Here is a 13,613-nt window from a genome sequence, read left to right on the forward strand (position 1 = left end):
GTCCGCATCTAGATGGCTGGACCCCAGGAGGGACATTGATGACAGGCTGCTGGACACCACCACTAGGGTCACCCTCACCCTCCTGGGCCTCCAGCCCTGCCATCTCTGGGCCTGCCCACCTAGCCAGGATTGGTGACTGCATATTGTCCAGCAGATCTGGGATGACAAGCAATGGCCGGAGGTGTTCTGGATGACCTGGGCCACCTTCCAAGACTTCCTGGAGCAGCTCCAGCTGCACCTGGAGTGGTAGGACACCAATAAGCAGCCGCCACCCCCCCTGCAGACAAATGGCTAGCCCTCACCCTGCTCAAGTTGTCTATGCCTGCCAGCCTCCGTTGCATCAACTACCTCTTTGGGGTAGGCAAGGTTGCTACTGGGAAGACTGTCCTGGAAATAGGCGGTGCCCTCCAGGTCATACTTGGGGACACCGTACTCCATGTGTATGCCCCCCCGGTAGTAGTGGGTGTCAGGCCCCATCCCTGTCAAGGCCCCAGTTGAGCCACACAAATGCTCCCAGGGGCCAGGGCACCATGCACAAGAATCTCTGGCGGACTACATCCTCCTGCACTCCCCATGGTACCCCACCTGGACAGCCACCCACAAACACCCCAACCTCCCTGCCCACCCCCAGCACCCTGCTCACTGCAGACACATCTCAGAAGAACAACAGTTTTTATTCCCTTTACATCAAACAGACCACTCCTCTCCCTCCCTCCCTCCCCAACAACAAAGCCCCTTCACCACCCACCAACAATTAAAACACCCTCTTCCCTGTGCCAACTATTTACATTGTGGTGGTTTGTGTGGGTGCCCTCTAAGGGTAGGCAGCCATGGGGTGGGGGTAGCTAGGGGGCAGAGTCTGGGGATGAGTAGCCAGCACCCTGGCCTCTGACAGTTCCCCTGTGGGTGTGCACACTGCAGTGTACAGAGCTAGTGGGGCGGCACTGGCCCAGGCTTCCCGAGCTGCTGGTGGAGGCTGTTGCTGGTGAGCTCAGCAGTACAGGCTGCTGGCACCCCAAGAGGCCCTCCCTTGCCAACATGTCACTGCAGGTGCCAGGCCGGGGTTGGGGCTCATGCAGGCTACCCAAGCTGCTGTACACACCATGGCTATGGCCTGGTCCTGGGCCACAAGGATCTCTGTCAGTTCCCACATAAAGGGCATGGTCTTGCGGGCATTCCCCAACCAATGGTTGTGGCCAAAGATGGAAACCCACTGTGCCCACAAGGTTTTGACCTTTATGCAGCACTGCCACACTGACGGGTCATGCCTGCACTCCCACATCTGGCCTTACAGTCCCTCATAGACATGGACACTGGAGTGCCTGCTCCATGCAAACTGGTTCTGAACCTTCACCTTGCCCCACAACATCATGAGGCCACTCGGCTCCTCCATGGACCAGTTGAGGCCCCAGGTGATGGGCACTGGCAACACCGATGAGGCCACTGGGGCTCCCGTGCTGGCTCTCCGGGCCCCTGCATAGCTGTCTCTGTGCTGCTGGGCCTGGACAGCTGCCTGCAGCACCCAGCACAGGGGCATGATGTGGGGCTGCCAGCCATGCAGTGAGGCCATGCCCCAGAGCATCTGCAGGCTCCAGGCTGGCTGTTTGGGGTGGGCTGCAGGAAGCTGGAGCTGGCCCTGGCAGCCAGGAGCAGCCTGCAGCTGGGCCTGGGTGATGGGCAGGCCTGGCAGTAGCCTGGAGCAGCCTGCAGGCCTAAATGGTCTGGACCTGGCAACAATGCAGCACTGTGGTGTCTGGTAGCAGTGCCAGGATGCAGACACACTGGTGCAATGAGCCTGCAGCCTGAGACTGGGGCAGGCATAGAGCTGGCTTAGCCCTGGTGCAAAAGAGGCTCCCAGCCGAGAGCCCTGGAGCTAGCCTCAGGCTGACCCTCTAGTGGTAGGGCTGACCAGGAGCAAATCTGCTCCCATTTGGCGTCTATACATGCTTTACTGTGCAGTAAGTACTCGTGAGTAAATCTGCTACTTGCATTTGCAGGTAGCAAATTTACTTGAGCGTAGCATCATTTACTACATAGCACGCATGCCCACGTGTAGATATGCGCACTTACTGCACAGTAAACAATGCTACAGCACAGTAAAGCGTCTTGTGTAGACACGCCCAGGGAGAAGTTAAAAATGTAGCCAGTAGGAGAGGGATATAAAGTAGTGAGAAATGAAACACTATAAGACAAAACACAAAGTATATTTTCCCTTGGCATGAACTAAGCATGTAAAATTTACATTAAATGATTCGGATAGATATATTTTCATATCCATTTAGTATAATGATAGCAACTTATTGTTGCATTAGCATTTTTATGTCATCTGATGCTAGTACTATAGGGCAGTCTAACATAACACTGATTCAAAAGTGTGAATTTATTTAGAGATCAGTGGAGGTTGAAAAATGTAACCAGCACATGCCTGTGGATACCTCATCAGTCTTTTTCCCTACCTAGGAAATGTTCCAGATTGGTGGTAAGGAAAGCTGCAGTGTTTTGATTCTTCAACATACCATCAGTAATAGCCAATTTTATATGGAGCTGAAAGCCCAATGAACAGGTGATATCTGGCAATTCATTACATTTAACTGTGCATTAATTTTATTAATAAAGTTTACAATTTACTTACATCTATGCAATTAACAAAACATGTGAAGACATATGGAATACTTGTTACTTAAAATTCATTTTAGAGCACATGCCATACAAAAGCAATCAAGAGGGTTTTTGTTGTTTTTTTCTTTTCCCAGTAGAATTTCACTTTACTGTGCTATTTTCAAATGTGACCATAGTTTCCATGGAATGCTATCTGAAATGCAATTCTCTCTAAAAAAGGAATAACTGTACTTGCCTAGGTATTGCATTATTGTAATTTGCCAAATATTGATTTTTGCCATGTTACCAAGTGTACTTAGAACACGAAATACAGTGTGAATACTTCAATGTGATGAATCTAACTATCCCAAGCAAAAAAGGTGTGTGGGTAGCTGTTTTGGGGTTTGGGGTTTTTTGTTGATTTGTTTGTTGTTTTGAAGGCACCTACTATATATAACGGAAAAGACAAAACATTAGTCCTTAGACTCACTGAACACTAGACACAAAGGCAATATCTACCCTGGCAAGGTTTTGTTAGTACCTCAGTACTCATGGAGCTAGATCAGCATAAAGCACAATTACAGCTTAAATAAGCAGAAAAGCTTTTTTTGCTAGTGTGCTTATATTAGCTCCCCAAATAAAAAAGCTGTCAGCAAAAAGGCTTTTGTGCTGGTTAATCGGGGTTTTGCCAACATAGCTTTGATGGCTGACTGAAGAGTGTGGTTCTTTCATGCTCCTTATTTGACATAGCTTTCATGTTTTGTTGGCATAGAGTAGGCAAGGCCTTTGAGTTACATGGTTAAATAACACATTCTAAAGAGAGTTAATTTTGTGATGCAAGGTCAGAAATACTCAGTCCACAGCACTGGTTTTATTGGTTTCTACGGTTTTAACTGTGATGTCAAATGAGTGAGTTCTATACAATGAGATTTGACTACTAACTGTCCCTACTGATTCCCTCTCCTAGAATGTCTACTTTCTGTTTCTGCTGATAGACACATCTATTTGGGGGCCATGGCCACAGGCTATGCCCTACTATTTTGAGAGATTAGAAAGACGCATGTTCTTTTCCTCACTTTATAGTCATCTGTCACACCAATCCTAGCATTGAGAATTATGTTTTCTTTGTGCAATAGATTCATGAGTACAGTTGTTTCACTTTATAACAAACAGGATTAGCATGGATTCTACTAAATACAAAGTACCCCCTTCCCAACCCCTCTGGTAATGTCTGCATAAATCTTTAAGCTTCTAAATTTGTAGACAAGGTTTATTTAATTATAAAAATCAATGATAATTGCAATTCCCTTAACAGTCTTTAAGGAATTATTGTTAGAATCATAGGAAAGTAAAGCTGGAGGGGACCTCAGGTCATATAGTCTAGCCTCCTGTTCAAGGCAGGATCAACCCAACTCAGCCAAGTGTCTGTCCAACCAGCTTTTAAGAAATTTCCAGGAATGGAGATTCAACAACTTGGTAGCCTGTTCCCGTGCTTGACCACCATTAACAATGCATAGGGAGTGCAGACAGCTGTATGTGCACCCCCCCCCCCCCCGAGATTGGCTGTGCACCCACTGGAAGCAGCAACCACGAAACTGGAAGTGCTGGTAGAAGTGCTGGCAATGGGCCACGGGGGCACCCACCCCCGGTTAGCGATCTGGTGCCCCCCAAGACTTGGGCAGCACCAGTTGCCCATGTTGACCACCTTCATAGTCAGCAAGTTCCTCTTACTCTTCAACCCACATGTCCTCTATTGCAGTGTAAAGCCATTGCTCCTAGTCAGAGCTGACCTTAGGAGTGGGCAGTGTAGGTGACCACCCAGGGCACTGTGGTCAGGTGGGCACCAAACACACACACATGTGCACATACACACATGAGCAGCCTGCACTCACAGCAGCACTCTCACCCCACCCTGCCAATTCCCATACCAGGCAGGAGGAATGATGCCCACCCTAGCCTACCCCCCACCTCCAGTCACTGCTCAGGAGAAGCCAGGCCGTGCACAGACAGGCAGGGTGGTGCCTGCTCCAGTCTGCCCATCTTACTCCTACACAGCAGTAGGGTTGCCTGACCAGCTTCCTGTATGGTGCACCATGCTGCTCTGCCTCCCTGCCAGACTCTACCCTGTGCTCCTGTCCACCTGCCTCTGTCTCCAGCAGTGCTACTGACTTGGGGGTGCCAAAATACAAGTTTACCCAGGGCACCATTTTCCCTAAGGCTGACTCTACTCCTAGTCCTGTCACCTACAGCCACAGAGAAAAGCCCATTTCCATCCTTTCTATAGTCACCCCTCAAGTATTTGAAGACTGTTATCAAATCCCCCCTCAGTCTTCTCTTCTCCAGAATAAATAATCCTAGCTCTTTCAGCCTTTCCTCATTAAATCTTGCTTCTAAAGCCCCTGAGCATTTTTGTCAGTCTGCGCCGGATTTTTCCCAAACTGTCCACATCCTTCTCAAAGTATTGGACCCAAAACTACCCCAAAAATGTGGGACACCAGACTCCAGGTGAGGCCTCACCAGGGCTGAATACAGTAGAAGAATAACTTACCTTGTTTTGCAAGCAACACTCCTGTTAATGCACTTTCAGTATGTAGTTGGCTTTTTTTGCAACAAGAGCACACGGTTGACTCATATTCAGCTTAGGGTCTACTGTAGCCCCCAGGTCCTTCTCTGCAGTATTGCAACCTAGATAATCATTCCCCAGTCTGTATTTGTGTATACAATTATTCCATTCCAAGTGAAGGACTTAGCACTTGCCCTTGTCATGAATAATATTTAATATCAAACACTGTAACAGAATCAGCTCCTCTGCCAGGTGCAAAGTCAAGCCCATGGTTATCTTGACTGCCAAATTTCACAACTTTTCTGGTCATATTGTCCCGGATACACTAACTAATATCCTAAATAAATTGTCTGGTTCTGAAGTGCTTAATGGGCCATAGAACTAGCTGTGATTAATGTCAAAGAGACTCTTGAAGCAAATATCTTAATCTTTCTAAATGGATTCATGTGACACAATATAATGAATGCAAGATATTTTAATATTCCCAGTTTTATTTTTTATTTAGAAGCAAAACTTGTTTGATACTCTAGTCTGATTGGACTGCAGCATCTTGTTATTTATCTTGGAGCCAACAATGCAGAGATATAAATACATTTTGTAAGGTAGGATTTACCAGCTGCTGAGAAGGCATCATAAGGGGCCACAAGCCATGAACCCCTTCAGGAAGAGGTGTTCCTTCATGGATTTTTCAGCAGATGGTTTGGCTGTCTTTACTTTAGGGTATCACTTCTGAAGAGTGCCCACCATTAACTGATCTTCAAAAAAGATCAGATTCTATCATAAAAACCTCTTGCCGCTTGTTGGGAGGTGGGAGGCAGCTTACCTGGAGCCCAGTAATGACAGGGTACATATCAGATTGCCCTGTTAACAGCATTCAACCAGAGAATGACTTTGCACTGTGCTTAAGAAGCTCATGGTAGTTTGATCACTTGCTAGAATGATTTTTACTATGCACCTTCAATAATAATATACAAGATTGTCCTTAATTAGTAGGGCGGTATTGTGATCCTCTGGGTCATTTTTAATGTATTAATTAGAAGTCCCTTTGTGGCTATTTTGGTCAGTGGGTCAAATGATATTTGTTTAATCTAAATTGTTTTAGTAGCTCAAAAACATATTAATAAATACAATGAGCATCAATCCAGTTACACATCTGATGAATGTAGGGCACTGACTGCAAAAAGTTTGGGATTGGACCCACTTTAAAAAAATAGGTACTCTGGCTAGAATTTTGAACAGCACTGAGTATTGACCTAAATCTCTTTCCATGAAGAAAATGGGAGGTTGAGCCAATGCAGTCAAGAATATAAAGAAAACATCTATGCGTATTGTTATGATGGGCCAGAGTTAGTTGCAATATGATCATGAAAACAGCTGTAACTGTTGGTTTAACATATTCACCTTAACTGCATCAGGGCTAGACCAGTGCTGTGAAAAATGCTGAAAGTTTCCAAAGAGCTGCTGTTGGTATCTAGGATTCCCTTGAGTATTTTGGCCTTTACCATCAGACAAAGACTTTGTGAATGCCTAATAAAGATATTACTTCTCTTTCTTTAAATAAATCCACTCAACTACTTCTCCAGTTATTGTTTCTTTTGAAAAAGCTATTGATCGAAAAAGACTGATGAAGGCAGAATGGAAAAAGGGCAATATTCTTTCAAATGAGCAAAAGCTACATATTTTCTCTGATGTGGCCAAGGCCAGGCCACCTGATAGAAAGAAAATTACTGTCTGAAAAGTTGTTGTCTCTTAAAGTTTTAACCTTGACTATTTTTTCCAGTAAAAGTGCATGGGGGGGAGGGAACGGGGGAATATATAGCTTCCATTCTGAGCAAATTAGGGTCTGTTTGACCTCATAGATTCATGGTAAATAATCTGAAAATTGAGATACTGATACAAATATTGATTTACCAATATGTATGTTGTTTATCTTGTTCAGTCTTGATTTCAAATATTTGATACATTTTAAAATCATGTAATCCTGCACTTGAAGACCATAATTATAAGTTTACTAAAGCTCAAATATACTGCTACTTCAAAAACAATAATACTTAGCATTTAGAAACTCACATTGTTTGTTCTTTCTGCATGATAATTGTATCTTGAATATAACTGAACTCATCCCTTTGTGAATTTTTAAAATTTGAATGTGATTACCTATTAAAAACTTAATTTGTTTTCACATAATGTTTTTTGCCATTCCTAAGACATCCTATTAATTTATTTTAAAAAATAGAAGTTTCGCAACTTTAAAAGATATATACTCCATTGTTTCTCAAATTTGAGTAACATATTGCAGATATTTCTAGCTACATCAACTAACTGTCTTCATGCTAAATGTGTCCAAGCATTTATTCAAGCGATGCTAATTAATCCAAGCAGTTTAAAGCATTCCATGCCACTTTCTCCCTCATTTCTGTATTTGCGTCATTAAGGATATTGTCTTCATAACAATCTTTCACCAAATCCATAATCTTCACTACCATGATTTTACTGTTTTCAACAGTTTTAACAATGAAAGTTAGCAAGCTATAAGCAAAAGAAATCTCATGAGGTTCAAAAAGGACAAGTGCAAAGTCCTGCACTTAGGACAGAACAATCCCAAGCACCAGTACAAGCTGGGGACCAATGGGCTAAGCAGCATCTCTGCAGAAAAGGACCTGGGGGTTAGAGTGGACAATAAGCTGAATATGAGCCAACAGTGTGCCCTTGTTGCAAAGAAGGCTAATGCAGGGGTGGCCAACCTGCAGCTTCAGAGCCACATGCAGCTCTTCAAAACTTAATTTACATCGCCTTGAATCTTTGCTCAAGTACACAGTGACCAGCTTCCAAATGGGGAATTCCAAATTAAATTGGGGAGGTCTCAAGTTGAAGCAAGAGAAGTTTAGGTTAGATATTAGGGGTGTGCAAAATAGGCCCTATTCTATTTGGATTCAGCCTGAATTGGGGACAGTGATGTGATTCATTGATTCTAATCACCGTCCCCGATTCAATTCAGCCAAATCTGAATCTGAAGATTCGATGCTGATTTGGAAAATCAGTGATTCGGACATAGACACAGCTTTAAATGTTTTTCCTATGTACCCTGAGGTACCAGACATGGCTCATGAATGCTGCAATGCTGGGACAGATGGAGCATCCCGCAGGAGTGCAGGGGAGCCCCCAACATGCTCAGCGGCAAACTTGGAAGTAGACCGGAAGTATGTTTGGTGCACTTCCAGGTCTGCTGGGGAACACACTGGGCTCCCCCCATGTCCCCTCAGCTCAGTGACTGGCCACGGGGGGATCCTGGGTGCCCCCAGACCCAGGAGGCACCAGCTGCCAAGCCAGGAGACCAAGTGGGGGGCCCCAGTGCACTCCCTGGTAGACCCGGAAGTGGACCAGAAATGCTTTCTGAATCTTTCTCAATCTCTCCAAATTGATTTAGAGGGTTCCAGTTCAATTCAGAGAGACTAAAGGGTCCTCTGAATTTATTTGGATTCAGAGATTCAGCTACCGAATCAGGCTGAATCTCTGCTGAACTGAATCAGGGACCAAAGCTTCGCACAGCCTTATTAGAGATCAGGAAATAAAACTCTCCTAAAAAGGATAGTAAACCGTTGGATTGCCCAAATGGGTAGTAAACCATTGGATTACCCAGGTTACCCAGAGGGGCTGTGGAATCTCCATCCTTGAAGGTATTTAAGACCCAGCTAGACAAAGCCTTGGCTGGAATGATGTGGTTGGAGATAGTTCTGCTTTGAGCAGGGGGTTGGACTAGATGACTGCTTGAGGTCCCTCCAACCCTAATTTTCTGTGATTGAGTCTATGAAAGTCAACAAGCTACAATCAGCAAGTCTCATCCTGAACATCTGTAGGCCTCTAGGTCACAAGAAAACTGACATTATCCAGAAAAATGTATATCCATGAGCCCTATCATTCTTCTGCTACATAGTGAGAATGGAAAGAAAGTATGGCTGGCAAAGGAGAGAGCAAATGTCAAGCTTCACAAAGAGAAGAAGATGTGTCAGCACAGCAAAATGAAGCCTGTTTTATGGCTATCTGATTAAAACTTATAGGTCACTGATTGTCATCCAGGGTACAGCAGCATCATGGGGTATCAGGAGATCCTTTTACAGGTGCCAAAGAATGCTACACAATATTAGTCTTGTTAGATATATAAGCACCTACACATGATTCACAAGGCAAACCCAGACATTTCAAGTAGGAATCTATAATGTTAGAAACATTTCAGACTGGTTTTGGTATTTCCATGTTCTTTGCAACAGAAGAATTGCTCTATTGTTTTTTCTGTAGTAAAAAATGAATGAAAGCTAAGAGCTGGTATTTTATAAGGGGAGCTGTGAGTCTAAAAAATTTGAGAGCCACTGTTATATTTGTTCTGTTCTGCACCTCCACCTTCTTCTTCCCAACATCTTAACTTTAGTTTCAAAGCTCCTGCCTTTTGTCCCCACTTTCTCCAATCTTCTACTTCCCCTCCACAGGCTTTTCTCCTTTTCTCTCCCAAGAAACCCCCTCCCAAAAAACTAAAATAAAATTCACATCACAGAAAATATGTAGCTTTTGCTCATTGTAAAGAATATACCTATTATAATAATTGAAAGCCATCAAATTGTTGACTCTGCTTATAGATTCTATCTTTTCTCAATGACCCTTTGTTTACCCTCTCTAGATCTTCAGCACTTCACATCAGAGGGTGTTTCTGTTATACAGTACCTTTCACAATGGGCTCCTGACCTTGTTTGGGGTTCTTGCACACCACCAGATTACAAGCATTACATAGTAAACTAGCAGGGTTTCTTTTTACTTTTTAGCAAAGCATGGTAAGGGGGCAGGGGAGGGACACTAGGAAATTCATTAGTAGGTCCAGCTATCATCTTGAGCCTTTCCAACCTATTACAAACATTCAGAATGGACATTTGTACTTTTAAAAACAAATTTGGACCGGACACTGACTTTACATTCACATTGGTTGTCAATATAATTGAATGCAGCAGTTGCATTGAATGAGAAATTTCTCTTATAGGGCAGTAAATAGATAAACTGAAAAGGAAAGTGACAAAATGTAACATTGTTGAAAACAGGAAGCAGGCTTTTCACCTCTAAAAGAACTGGCCAAATATTTTGTGAGTTTCACAAAGTTTCTAATAATATATTTGTGTTGTCAACTAAAGTAAGGCTTTGTCCTAGGGCCTATACTTTTTAACATCTTCATCAATGATGTAGACATTGCTGTCAGAAGCAGACCGGCCAAGTTTGCTGACGACACCAAACTCTGGGGAAAAGCATCCACACCTGAGGACAGGAGGGTGATCCAGGCAGATCTTGACAGGCTCATGAAATGGGCGGATGAGAACCTGATGGTATTCAACACCAAAAAATGCAAGGTTCTCCATCTTGGGAGGAAAAAACTGCAGCATGCTTATAGGTTTGGCAGTGCTACACTGCTTAGCACTACAGATGAAAGGGACTTGGGGGTCATGACTGACCACAAGATGAACATGAGCCTTCAAGGTGATGCTGTGGCTAGTAACGTGAGCAAAACGCTGGCTTGCATCCATAGATGCTTCTCAAGCAAATCCCAGGACATCAGTCTCCCATTGTACTCGGCCTTGGTGAGGCCGCAGCTGGAGTACTGTGTCCAGTTTTGGGCTCCACTATTCAAAAAGGTTGTGGAGAAGCTTGAGAGAGTACAGAGGAGAGCCATGTGCATGATCAGAGGTCAGGAAAACAGACCTTATGATGAGAGGCTGAGAGCTATGGGACTCTTCAGCCTGGAAAAGTGCAGGCTCAGGGGTGATCTGGTGGCCGACTATAAGTTTATCAGGGGTGCTCACCAGGAACCTGGGGGAATGTCTGTTCACCAGAGCGCCCCAAGGGATGACAAGATCGAATGGTCACAAACTTCTCCACAACTGATTCAGGCTGGACATAAAGAAGAACTTCCTTACTGTCTGAGTCCCCAAGGTTTGAAATAGACTGCTGTCGGAGGCGGTTCAAGCACCCACTTTGAGCGCCTTCAAGACACATTTGGATGTTTATCTTGCTGGGATCCTATGATCCCTGCTGACTTCCTGCCCCTGGGTAGGGGGCTGGACTCGATGATCCTCCAGGGTCCCTTCCAGCCCTAATGTCTATGAAAATCTATAAAAAATTATTTACGCAGCTTCAGAGACTAAACAGCAGTATGCTGAACAGTTTTAAGTTGGCTCCTACAACTGTCTCATGTTGGATCTAATTTAGGTTTTTAATTTACAATAAGAAAAATATCTGTTTTACAGCTTGTGATTTACATTAAGATACTGCATATTAAGGGATCATTTCAATTTGTAAAGTTACTGAGGGCAGCTTGCTGACTATGATTTTATAGATTTGCCTTTGGCTTCAGATCTGGAAATCATTTTCTTTACTGAATATTTTTCAGTTCACAAGAAGAAAGGAGAAATCAAAAAAAGTTCAGAAACAGAGCCACAGTATCATAGTTTAAAACATGTTTGTTTGTTTTCATGTAGTGTTATAGCATTAAGTTAGAACAGCTGTTAAGTACAGAAGCAATATTCAAATTCTAGTCTGCATTCACCACTAGTATATGTATGCATACAGTAATTTTTGGTGATATTATGTCTACACTCTGGGAAGTCAGGACATTGTAAAAACATTACAACTGAAGGACATATGCACAAGAAAGAGGCTTTTCCATAGCCTTGCTTTCCCCTGCAACATTGTTAGAACCTCCTTAACTTGTCTGCGCGTTGATGGTGCCAAAATGCTGAAGTAATATTTTAATGAAATAACTTCCTGTTTGTGCAAGTAACATCTGAATTGGATGATGCCACCTAAATTATAATATGAGTACACAAAAAAGAAAGCAATTAAAAGTTCACTAGCTGACAATCAATTCTTTATTTGAGCTGAGGCCAGTAATTGATTTCAGATGCGCATCCAGTTAGAGACTTTTGCATTATATTAAAAAAAAATAGGTTTTCTTTAAAAAAAGAAAAACAAAAGAAAACCTTCTTTGTGCATTTTAATGTAACATACTTTTCACTGTTACTGTAGAAGTGCTATACCATGTTAACTGCATAACACCTTGTACATCGTAAGTAGATTTCTGTACGGTATTACATTCTGGAGACAGTAAACAGCAAAGACAGAGCTATAAGTCCTTTCCTCAAAGCCTTGCCTAAAACCTTTTTTTATATATATATTAAAGAAGATTTCTGTCTTTTACCAGTTTTACATGCCTCTGCCCTTAAAAGGCTAGCCCAAGGCAGCACAATTACAGGAATATCTCATGAGATTTCCACTTCACTTCTGGATGGAGTAGAATGGATCAATTCTCATGATCTATTTAAGGTACACCTTCAGTTCATTTCTTGCACTGTTACTGCATTTTGCTTTGGTCCATTCTGAAGGTATTAAATATACCAGCGTGCCAAATAAAATACATAGGGGGAGGGAGGGAGGGAGAGAGAGAGAGAGGGAGACAGGGGTGGAGGAGCACATATAAAGGCTTTCCAAAATTTTTGGTTTAAAAAAAAAAAATGAAACAAAGGAAGGCCAAGGGTTTGGAAAATATTTCAGGCTGACTTCTTTGATGTGAAACATCATAGATATCCCACATTATGGATCTTACTTAATCATGGATTTGTAAAATCTGGTTCTTAAAACCTAACCAAACTTAAACATTATGGGAAAAGGAATTCTGCAATTTAGGGTAAGATAAGAAAGGTTGAAACTCGGTTCTTCATAGGGTGAAGTTACACATTATACATAGGCCATACTAAGGGCACTTAAAATCACAAGCTCACATTAAAGTTTGTTAACTTGTGCTAAGTGCCCTCTGAGCATCTCAAAGTTATACCACTTTAGGCAAGGTTTAACTCTAGGCTGTGCTACCTAGCTTGTATTAAGACATCTTCAGTTTTCTCCACTGAGATAAAATTTGTAGTCCTCCAACATCCCAGGATCCACCACTCCCAAGCCCCGCCCACAACCACCCAGAGCAGGGATAGAGCTCAGGTATCCTGGCTCCCGGCCATGCCCCTGCTTGCCAGTCCTCTAGTGACAAATCAGAGCTTTGCCGGCAAGAAACATTATTAATCCTAACATATGACTCACAGCACTTTCTAACTTTAACACCACTTAACATTCCATACATTTAGTACGGTCTAAGTGCAACTTCACCCTAGCTCTTTCAAGAGGAAAGCAGATGTTTAAACCACATTGATCATCTTTTTTCAAACTTACACTTGACAATGTGCTCGTAAGCTGCTTACGAGTTCTGTTACAGGGTGCCTGCCTCCAGAGGCCTATTAGCACCTACACCCTCTGGTCTCTTCCCTGATGTTAAAATTAGTAGGGGAGGTTGCACAGATAGCAAGGCATGTTTTTAAAGAGGTGGGCCCTGCCTGGTCCAAGGCTCCTTCCTGGCCTTCTCCCAATTTTACTG

Source organism: Alligator mississippiensis, chromosome 3, assembly GCF_030867095.1.
Source record: "Alligator mississippiensis isolate rAllMis1 chromosome 3, rAllMis1, whole genome shotgun sequence".
Lineage (NCBI taxonomy): Eukaryota > Metazoa > Chordata > Crocodylia > Alligatoridae > Alligator > Alligator mississippiensis.